Genomic DNA, 10049 nt, shown 5'->3' on the forward strand with positions numbered 1-10049 from the left:
GTACACAAATTTCCCTGGTCAGCAAGAGGATATAGATCTGTTATAGATTATATTATAATAAATGAGAAATTTCCCGGACGAGTTAGAGATACCAGAGTTTATCGAGGAGTGGATATTGGATCACATCACTTCTTACTGGTATCAGAAATTGACATCTATACAAAATGGAGAAAACCGAAAAAACCATTAAGGTATAAAAGGAAGAACAAATTTTTAAAGTTTACCTTGTGGAAGATGGCAGCATCAGAGATCTCCATCAAAACCGGATGACAAAAACATCAGCAAATTTAGAAACGGTACAAAACTTGGAACAAGAATGGAAAAAACTTAAAAACAGCCACATCGAACATAACTAATTGGTTACTGGAGAAGAACAGGAAATACGGGAAACGTAGAGGAGTCAGGATTTGGACGCCAGAGATGGCAAAAGCAATTAAAGAAAAACAAGAAACTTTCAAGACCAACATAAATAATCCAACTAATGATAAGATGATGGATATAAGGAGAAGAGAAATAATGCAAAATGCATAGCTCGGAAAGCACACGCAGAATCATGGGAATGCTTTATTAGCGATATAGAGCATGAGTTACATGGCAGACCAACTATTGCTTATAAAGTGATGAAATCACTCAACAGACAACAAAATGATCGTACACGTGTTAATAATATAGGAGAGTACGAATGGATAGCTCATTATAAAAAAATTGTGGTATGATGATACTTTGAGACATTACCTGAACTAAATGCCACAAAATGCCAGGACGTTGTTCTGTGAGAGAGCTAACAGAAGCTCTAAAAGTTACAAAAAATAGGAAAGCCCCTGGTTTAGATGGTACTAATAAGGAACACTGGAAATATGGGGGGTTATTTCTGCACCTAAGACTTCTTCAGAAGTTTAATCAATGTTGCAGAAATAAGAGGAGAGCAAAAGATTGCCTGAGAGCCAAAGTAATATCTATCTTTAAAAGGGGCGATGAAAATAAATGTAGTGACTGTCGAGTTGTAAGCCTTCTGGATTCAGCCTATAAATTATATGCCCAAATCCTGAATTCAAGACTTAAAAATATCTGAAGAGCGATCAGGTTTTAGAAACAGACGATCAACTATTGACAATGTTTTTACATTTCAATAAGTTATAGAAAGGACACGAGAGTTCAATGGGGCACCCATGTCGCTTTTGCGGATTTTGAGAAAGCTTTCGATAGCGCAAATAGAGAAATGCTATGGAATATCGTGGCTGAACGAGGTTATCCGTCTCACCTCACAAAATGCTGTTAAGAGTCTATACACAAACACGGAAAGTGTTACAGATGTGGGAAATATAACAACATAGCCAATGAACACAAACAGATGAGTACGACAAGGACGCCGTGTTTCTCCAACATTCTTCAGCATATAGATATAGATGAAGCTATCAGCAAATGGAAAATGCTGAACATAAATGGAGTTCTTTTAGTTCGTGACACTAGATTAAATGTAATTTTATTTGCAAATGACTTAGCTTTGATACAGAGAATGAAGAAGACCTTCAGATGGGAGTCTGTAAATTGCAGCATATAGCGTCAAATTACAATCTAAAATTGTCGATAGATAAAACGAAAGTGATGGCATCTCAGGGCAGACAACCAGAAATATCTAAAATAGTCCTGAATAATAAAATCTTGGAGTAACTAAAACATTTTAAATATCTAGGATGCGACATCACTTATGATTATAACCATGATGTGGGCTGAAAATCAAATAAATTTGCAGAAGAAAGCCAGGAAAGAAACCCAGCTGAAGTTATAAAACAGTAGCAGTGTCAGCTCTTACTTAAGGGAGTGAAGCATGGGCAACAACAAGACACCGAGAAAGTAGAATAAAGGCTCAAGTAATGAGATATCTAAGAAGCGTGGAAGGATGTACAAGGGGAGATCGGAAAAGAAATGAAGATTTAAGGAAAGATGTTGTAGGAATATATAAGCTAAACGGGAAAATAAAGGGAAATAGGAGAAAATGGGAGGAACATGTAGACCGTATGAGTGGAGAAACGTCCCCAGTAAAGGATCTAAATTATAAATGCACTGGAAGAAGAAATGTAGGAAGACCATGCAAGAGACATATATCGTAACAGGTGATGTACGTAATACATTAAGTGACGAAGAAGAAGAAGAACATTAATTCTTTAATTGTGTGTCTATAAACTTTGTAATCATTATTCTGTAATATATGTACTGACTAGTTCCAGGACCAACTAGCTTTGGCTCGAATGGTCCACAGAACCTGATAAATAATAAAATGAAAGCGATGTGTTTGCTCCATACAACGTTCCCAGTTTACAGGAGACAGTCGCACATGTTACATCTCCGAAATACCCCCCCCCCCCCCCCCAACCAAATCTATCTGATATGGCACCCACTGACTTGTTCCTCATTCCTCAGATGAAGAATACATTATGTGACTGGCATTTCCAGAATGACATCTGTGATATTGCCTGGGTATCGCGGTGGCAGACCAAAGTCGGCAATGCGAATCGATACCACAGACAATGGGACTCACTGCAATCCACGACAACCAATGGGAGACACTCCAGAAGACACAGCATAGCAGTGCCATCACGCTGATGTCAGTACACTGTTGAGCACCCAAGAGCTCAGGCCCAGTTCGAGACCTCAGCTACAACAATCAACATCACCATGTAAGACACTGGCAGTTAAAATCTCTGATCAAATGTACTTTCGTAAATGTTGCATTTTGTACTGCAACAGAATAGCTTGTTAATCTGTGAGTCAGTGATGCTTCCATTGTCAATGACTATTGTACACTCATGTGGCAAAAACCATGGGATAGCGATATGCACATATACAGATGACAGTAGTATCGCATACACAATGTATAAAGGGCCAGTGTTTGGTACAGCTGTTATTTATACTCAGGTGATTCATGTGAAAAGGTTTCCAACGTGATTATGGACGCACGTTGTAAATTAACAGACTTTGAATGCGGAATGGTACTTGGAGCTAGACGCATCGGACATTCTATTCCAGAAGTCGTTAGAGAATTTAATATTTAGTGATCCTCAGAGTCAAGAGTATGCTGAGGATACCAAATTTCAGGCATTACCTCTTATCACGGACAACGCAGTGGCCGACGGCTTCCACTCAACACCCGAAAGCAGCGACGTTTGCGTAGACTTGTCTGTGCAAACAGACAAGCAACAGTGCGTGAAACAACCGCAGAAATCAATGTGGGACGTACGACGAACGTATCTGTTAGGACAGTGCGCTGAAATTTGGCGATAATGGGCTACGGTAGCAGACGATCAACGCGAGTGCCTTTGGTAAGAGCACGACGTCACGTGCAGCGCCTCTCCTCGGCTCGTGGCCATATCGGTTGGACTCTAGACGCTGGGAGAACGTGGGCTGGTCAGATGAGTCCCGATTTCGGTTGGTAAGAGCAAATGGTAGTGTTAAGAGTATGGTGCAAATCACACAAAGCCATGGACCCAAGTTGTCAACAAGGCACTGTGTTTACATGGAATGGAGAAGATCTCCTGGTCGATCTGTACCGATCATTGACGGGAATTGCTTATGTTTGGTCACTTTGAGACCATTTGCAACCCAGCCAAAGATGGATTTTTATGGATGACAATGCGCCGAGCCACAATATTCGCGACTGGTTTGAAGAACATTCGAGAGAATTATTTGGTCACTGTAATCGCCCGATATGAAACCCCTGGAAGAGTTATGGGACATAATCTAGAGGTTAGATCGTGCCCAAAATCATGCACCGGAAACGCTTTCGCAATTATGAACAGCTGTAGAGACATTATGGACCAATATTTCTGCAGGGGACTTCCAATGACTTGTTGAGTCGAGATACAGCACTATTCCAGACAAAAGGAGATCCGACAAGATATTAGGAGGCATCCTTTGACATCTGTCAACTCAGTATAAGTCATCAAGAAATCTTTTAGCAAAGTATTGTGTCAAATTTAAGTAACTCTTTTATTTAGTTACATTAAAAAGTGAACTGATACACTGACGGAAAAAAAAATCGCAGCACCAAGAAAGGGTTATACAACATAAACGAAATTTGTCAGGCGTGTTTCTGCATCTGAAAGAAGATATCTGTTCAAATTTCGCGCCAGTCGCTTAAGAGTGGCGGTCGTAGCGCTCTATGAGGATACAAATTAGGTTTGTTTTAACGCTATAGCGGTCCTGAGCATTAGTTACCTTTGAGATTGCACTTGGTGAGTTGATGTTAGTCAAGACTGCCTTTAAGGCGACAAAGACGCCATTATCAACATATCATTGAGTTTGAACGGGACTGTGTAATAGCGCTACGAGAAGCTGGGGGTTCCTTTTGCTATAGTGCAGAAAGACTTTGGAGGAATGTAGCCACTGTACATGATTGCTGGTAGCGGTGTCCACGAGAATCTACGGTCGCAAGGAGACGGGGCTCCAGACGGCGACGTGGCACTACCGGAGGAAAGACCATCGTGCTCGGCATATTGTACTGCATCTGGCTGAAACCAGTCTGTCTGGGTGCTAGACGCTCTGGACCTTCACCTGCAGTTATGGTGTAGAGTGCGGTTTCATACGACAGCAGGAGTACTCTTGTGGTTATCCCGCCCACCCTGATTGTGCGTCACTCTGGTGGTTGGGGCTGTTGTGCTGCCGTTCATGAACAGCATTCCAGGGTGTTTTCCATCATACTTTACAGAACGTCGATATGTTGGCTTGGTCTGCTCGATCTCCAAGTTTGTCTGGAATCGAGCACATATGGGACATCATCGGACCACAACTCCAGCGTCATCCACAAACAGCATTAACCGACCAAGAGCTACGGACATGGAGTTCCATACCACAACTTGACATCCGTCACCAATTCAACACAATGCATGCATGTTTGCATGCTGGTATTTAACATTCTGGCGATTACACTGGTTGTTATTGTACCAGCATTTCACACTTGCAATAGCTTATCTCGCGCTTACATTAACCCGTGATCTTGCAGCTTTAATGACTTGAATATGTTATCTAGACAAATGTATTTCAAGAACTTCCCTACATTAATTATTTTTTGTTGTTTTAACTTTGTTCGGTGAGTGTATTTCATGTGTTCTAGTTTGATGAGCTTTCTCCGCGAGCAATCAAAGAACTCACATTTATTGCCGGACGAAAAAGCTTCGCCTGGTCGCAACAACGTCCATTTGATTTTCGAGGGGAAAAGTTTTCCGAACAGCCAAAATGCAGACTGTTACAACCAAGATCTGCACCAAGTCAATGATCTTCGAGAGAAAAAAAAAGTGACATTGAAGGGTCGACATGCATAGAAGTACTGACACCACTGGAGGTAGCTTGATTCTTTCGAGGTGATGATTGGAACCTTATGACCAGTTTCGTCCATCGTTCTCAACGGAATGAATTCGTCAGACAAGAAAGTAGGGCGTGCCACAAACTAGCGTTCTGGAATTGTTACTGTTTACGAGATATATAAACAAACTCGTGAGTAGTTTTGCGAACGCCGTGAGGCAGTTCGATGGAAACTGGCTAAGAACATGTGTAACCTGACAGGGTGAAGTCTGAGGAATTCAGTCTTTCGAAACATGAGCTCTGTGAGGATGTGTCGGTGGCAGTGCTTACCTATGAGCACTGGTAAGTGGTTTTACAGCTCTTGGCCAGTTGCCATCTTCGCAGAGGGCGACGTTTAATACAGTGATTTTTCCGAACTTGCTTTCAGGGCGTAATGTAAAACTAGTAGTGACCATCCGTGATCAGAATAGCGATGGAATGATTGAAGGCTGATTGATAAGACTCTTTTCGACTACAGGCAGTTTAACTTCTAGGTTCATTTCGGGATGATCTAAGGCACACAGAAATACACACATCAAAAAAAGTTTTTCATAACCTCGGTTCCGAGAGTTCCGGAACCTGTGCAGAAAATTGGAATAGAGATCAACATAAATATCATTTCCGTCCTTGTTATTGCTCATGAAAACCACACATTGCATTTTGTACCACCATACAGCGAGGCCTTCAGAGGTGGTGATCCAGATTTCTGTACACACCGGTACCTCTAATACCCAGTAGCACGTCCTCTTGCATTGATTCATGCCTGTATTCGTCGCAGCATACTATTCACAATTTCATCAAGGTACTGTTGGTCCAGATTGTCCTACTCCTGAAATGCGACTCGGCATAGATCCCTCAGAATGGTTGGTGGGTCACGTCGTTCATAAACAGCCCTTTTTAATCTATCCTAGGCATGTTCGATAGGGTTCATGTCTACAGAATATGCTAGCTACTCTAGTCGAGCGATGTCGTTATCCTGAAGGAACTCATTCACAAGATGTGAACGATGGGGGCGCGAATTGTCGTTCATGAAGACGAATGCCTCGCCAATATGCTGCCGACGTGGTTGAACTATCGGTCGGAGGATGGCATTCACCTATCGCACAGCTGTTACGGTGCCTTCCATGACCACCAGCGGTGTACGTCGGCCCCACATAATGCCACCCCAAGCAGCAGGGAACCTCCACCTTGCTGCATCCTGAGTGGTCCATTCGACATGTTGTTGGACCCATCTGTACCGCGCTGCATGGTGTCGTGGTTTCAAAGATGGGCCTCGCTATGCACGTCGGGGGTGAAGTTGCGCATCATGCAGCCTATTGCTTACTTTTTGAGTCTTAACACGAAGTCCTGTGGCTGCACGAAAAGCATTATTCAACATGGTGGTGTTGCTGTCAGGGTTCCTCCGAGCCATAATCCATAGGTGGTGGTCATCCACTGCAGGAGTAGCCCTTGGGCTGCCTCAGCGAGGCATGTCATCGACAGTTCCTGTCTCTCTGTATCTCCTCCATGTCCGAGCAACATCGCTTTGGTTCACTCGGAGACGTCTGGACACTTCCTTCGTTGAGAGCCCTTCTTGGCACAAAGTAACAATGCGAACGCGATCGAACCGCGGTATTGACCGTCTAGGTATGGTTGAACTACAGACAACACGAGCCGTGTACCTCCTTCCTTGTGGAATGTCTGGAACTGATCGGCTCTCGGACCCCCTGCGTCGAATAGGGGTTGCTCATGCTTGGTTGTTCACATCTTTGGACGTGTTTAGTGACATCTCAGGACAGTTAAAGGCACCGTGTCTGTGATACAATATCGATAGTCAACGTCTATCTTCAGGAGTTCTGCGAACCGGGGTGACGCAAAACAATGTTGATGTGTGTAGAAAAAAAAGTCCGCAGATAATGCTCTTGTATTTTTAGGTTTTTCAACGCCAGAAAAATATAGCGAAATGGAGGAAGATCTGAAGATAGCCTTTAAAATGTGCAAGGATTCGCAGTGAAACTTCTAACACCCAGAAATGTAACATATTGTACGTAAATAAATGAACTGTTACTCGATTGCAAAGTTGGCCAGCGATCGCTGCAAAACAGTCACAACCGTAAACTGTGAAAGATCATGCGTCTGAATTAATTTAAGTTGTATCGAGGACGAAAAACAAATTGTGGAAAGTGCAGGATCAAGACCTAGACGCATTGTAAGACTGCAAAGGAAATGTAATTCATCCATGAATGAGGTAATTTTAAAAACCACCTTTCAATCGATTCTTGAATATTGACTACAAGTCAAATTAACAAAGGGCACAGGGAAGAGTCAACACGGGGTCGTTTAGTGTGCGTGAGATGTCACGGAGACAGCAGACGCTAAAAACAGAAGCGTTGCGAATGTTCGAGAGGGTTAATGTAACGTTTCCGGAAACACACGTCCACGGAGAGCCAGGGATCATACTACTTCCTCCTTCACCCTCTTACATTCAACCCTTCCCTCCCTTCCCAAATTTCATTTCACTTCTTGGCTCTCACCTTGCTCCTCCAACTCACTCTCCATCACTCTACTATGCTCTTTGCACACTCATACTTGCTTCTCCCTCTCCTATCTACTCATAAAAAAGCAGTTCCATCATTATTCCTTCATTAATTTTACACACTATATAAATACAGAGCAAAATAATCAAACAGAATAGCATACTCGCGATGAATTACAGAGAAAAGAAAGAAAAAAAGAACAAAAAATATAGATTAAAGACAACTAATGGGAATGTTAGCAACACTGCAAAACATAATACACACTTGGAGTATACAAATAAATAGTGAACAGTGGTGTAAGGAAAAGTATGCTGTGTAAAACGTAAGAAATGCATAGTTCTGCAAAGCAGCGTAAAATTAGACCACATGTATCAGTGTCTAACGTAGAAAGGAACCAAAGACGTGTTAGAAGACGACATTTCCTGATGTAGGCGAAAAACCAAGCAGAAATGACCATAAGTTAAAACCAACAGTTTGTTGACGAACTAGGAAACAAATTAGACTGTAAATATGTTTAATTACAGACCACTGACGACAATTTGCTTCAATGAAGTGAAACGTGTCTGGTAAGAAAAAAACCCTTTTTCTTTTAGTAGTAACAAAAATACCCTAAGGAATCTCAAGAAATAACCTTGGCGACAAAATCAGAGAAAATCAATCTTGAATAGTGACTTGACGACAGTTGTTGTTCTCTCACATAATTTGTGAAAAGAAGGGGGAGGGAGGGGCGAGGAGGGGGGGGGGGCAGTGGTACACAGTTTATCCTCTGTTACGCACCCCAAGGTGGCTTGCTTAATTCAAACGTTGATGTAGATATAAAATGGAACGGTCGCTTTCATTTGTTAGTTCACTAGCAGTTCCTGTGTGAGTGACTCTAATTCAATGTGTCTGCTATTATTGAAATATAGGGTGATTCAAAAAGAATACCACAACTTTAGGAATTTAAAACTCTGCAACGACAAAAGGCAGAGCTAAGCACTATCTGTCGGCGAATTAAGGGAGCTATAAAGTTTCATTTAGTTGTACATTTGTTCGCCATTTCAGCCAATAAAGTTTTTGGTCCCTTTTTCCTCGAAGGTGCTACTCTAACTGGACTACAGTATCTGGAGATGTTAGAGAATTGGCTGTTCCCTCAGCTCGAACAAGAAGCACAACAATTTATATTTCAGTAGGATGGAGCGCCACCACATTGGCACTTATCTGTCCGTAACTACCTCAACGTCAACTACCCGAGGCGATGGATCGGCCGCCAGGCAGCCCGTGACAGAGCACTTCATCACTGGCCTCCAAGAAGCCCTGATCTTACCCCCTGCGATTTTTTCTTATGGGGGTATGTTAAGGATATGGTGTTTCGGCCACCTCTCCCAGCCACCATTGATGATTTGAAACGAGAAATAAGAGCAGCTATCCAAACTGTTACGCCTGATATGCTACAGAGAGTGTGGAACGAGTTGGAGTATCGAGTTGATATTGCTCGTGTGTCTGGAGGGGGCCATATTGAACATCTCTGAACTTGTTTTTGAGTGAAAAAAAAAACCTTTTTAAATACTCTTTGTAATTATGTATAACAGAAGGTTATATTATGTTTCTTTCATTAAATACACATTTTTAAAGTTGTGGTATTCTTTTTGAATCATCCTGTACTATCTTACTCCCCGCGGTGTTAACCTAGGTAAAACACAATGTTCGAATTTATAAAGAAATGTTAATGCCGAAACTTACTATGCACACATATGTGCCATCACAAAAGTTACTTCTTGGAGTTAATGAGGCGCGAACAACTTGCGGTCCAGTAAATCTCACGATATGAAAAAGAAAAAGAGCCTCACCAGATGTCAGGTGATGGAATAAACTGACAGAACACATGTCGCTCAAAATTCTCTCGTTTAGTTATGGAAAAAAACCTAATCCCTATGCTAAACTTAATGTTTTCATTTGATAGTTAACTTTCATGGATGACTTTTTAGTGACGCTACCCATTGCACGGGAACGACGTTTTCTTTCGGAATAAATGGTAGCCTACGTATTAATTCATGATATAGGCTACCTCCATTTACAAGTTCATCCAAATCCGTCCAGTCCCTTCAGCGTGAAGCATTAACAAACATACTAACTCGACGAAGAAAGGAAACAAGCAGTTTCTACTTTGGTGCACCGTAAATTATGTAATGTCTGTACTTGTAACAACGCCGCCTG

The sequence above is a fragment of the Schistocerca piceifrons genome, chromosome 3, assembly GCF_021461385.2.
Source record: "Schistocerca piceifrons isolate TAMUIC-IGC-003096 chromosome 3, iqSchPice1.1, whole genome shotgun sequence".
In the NCBI taxonomy this organism is placed as follows: Eukaryota; Metazoa; Arthropoda; class Insecta; order Orthoptera; family Acrididae; genus Schistocerca; species Schistocerca piceifrons.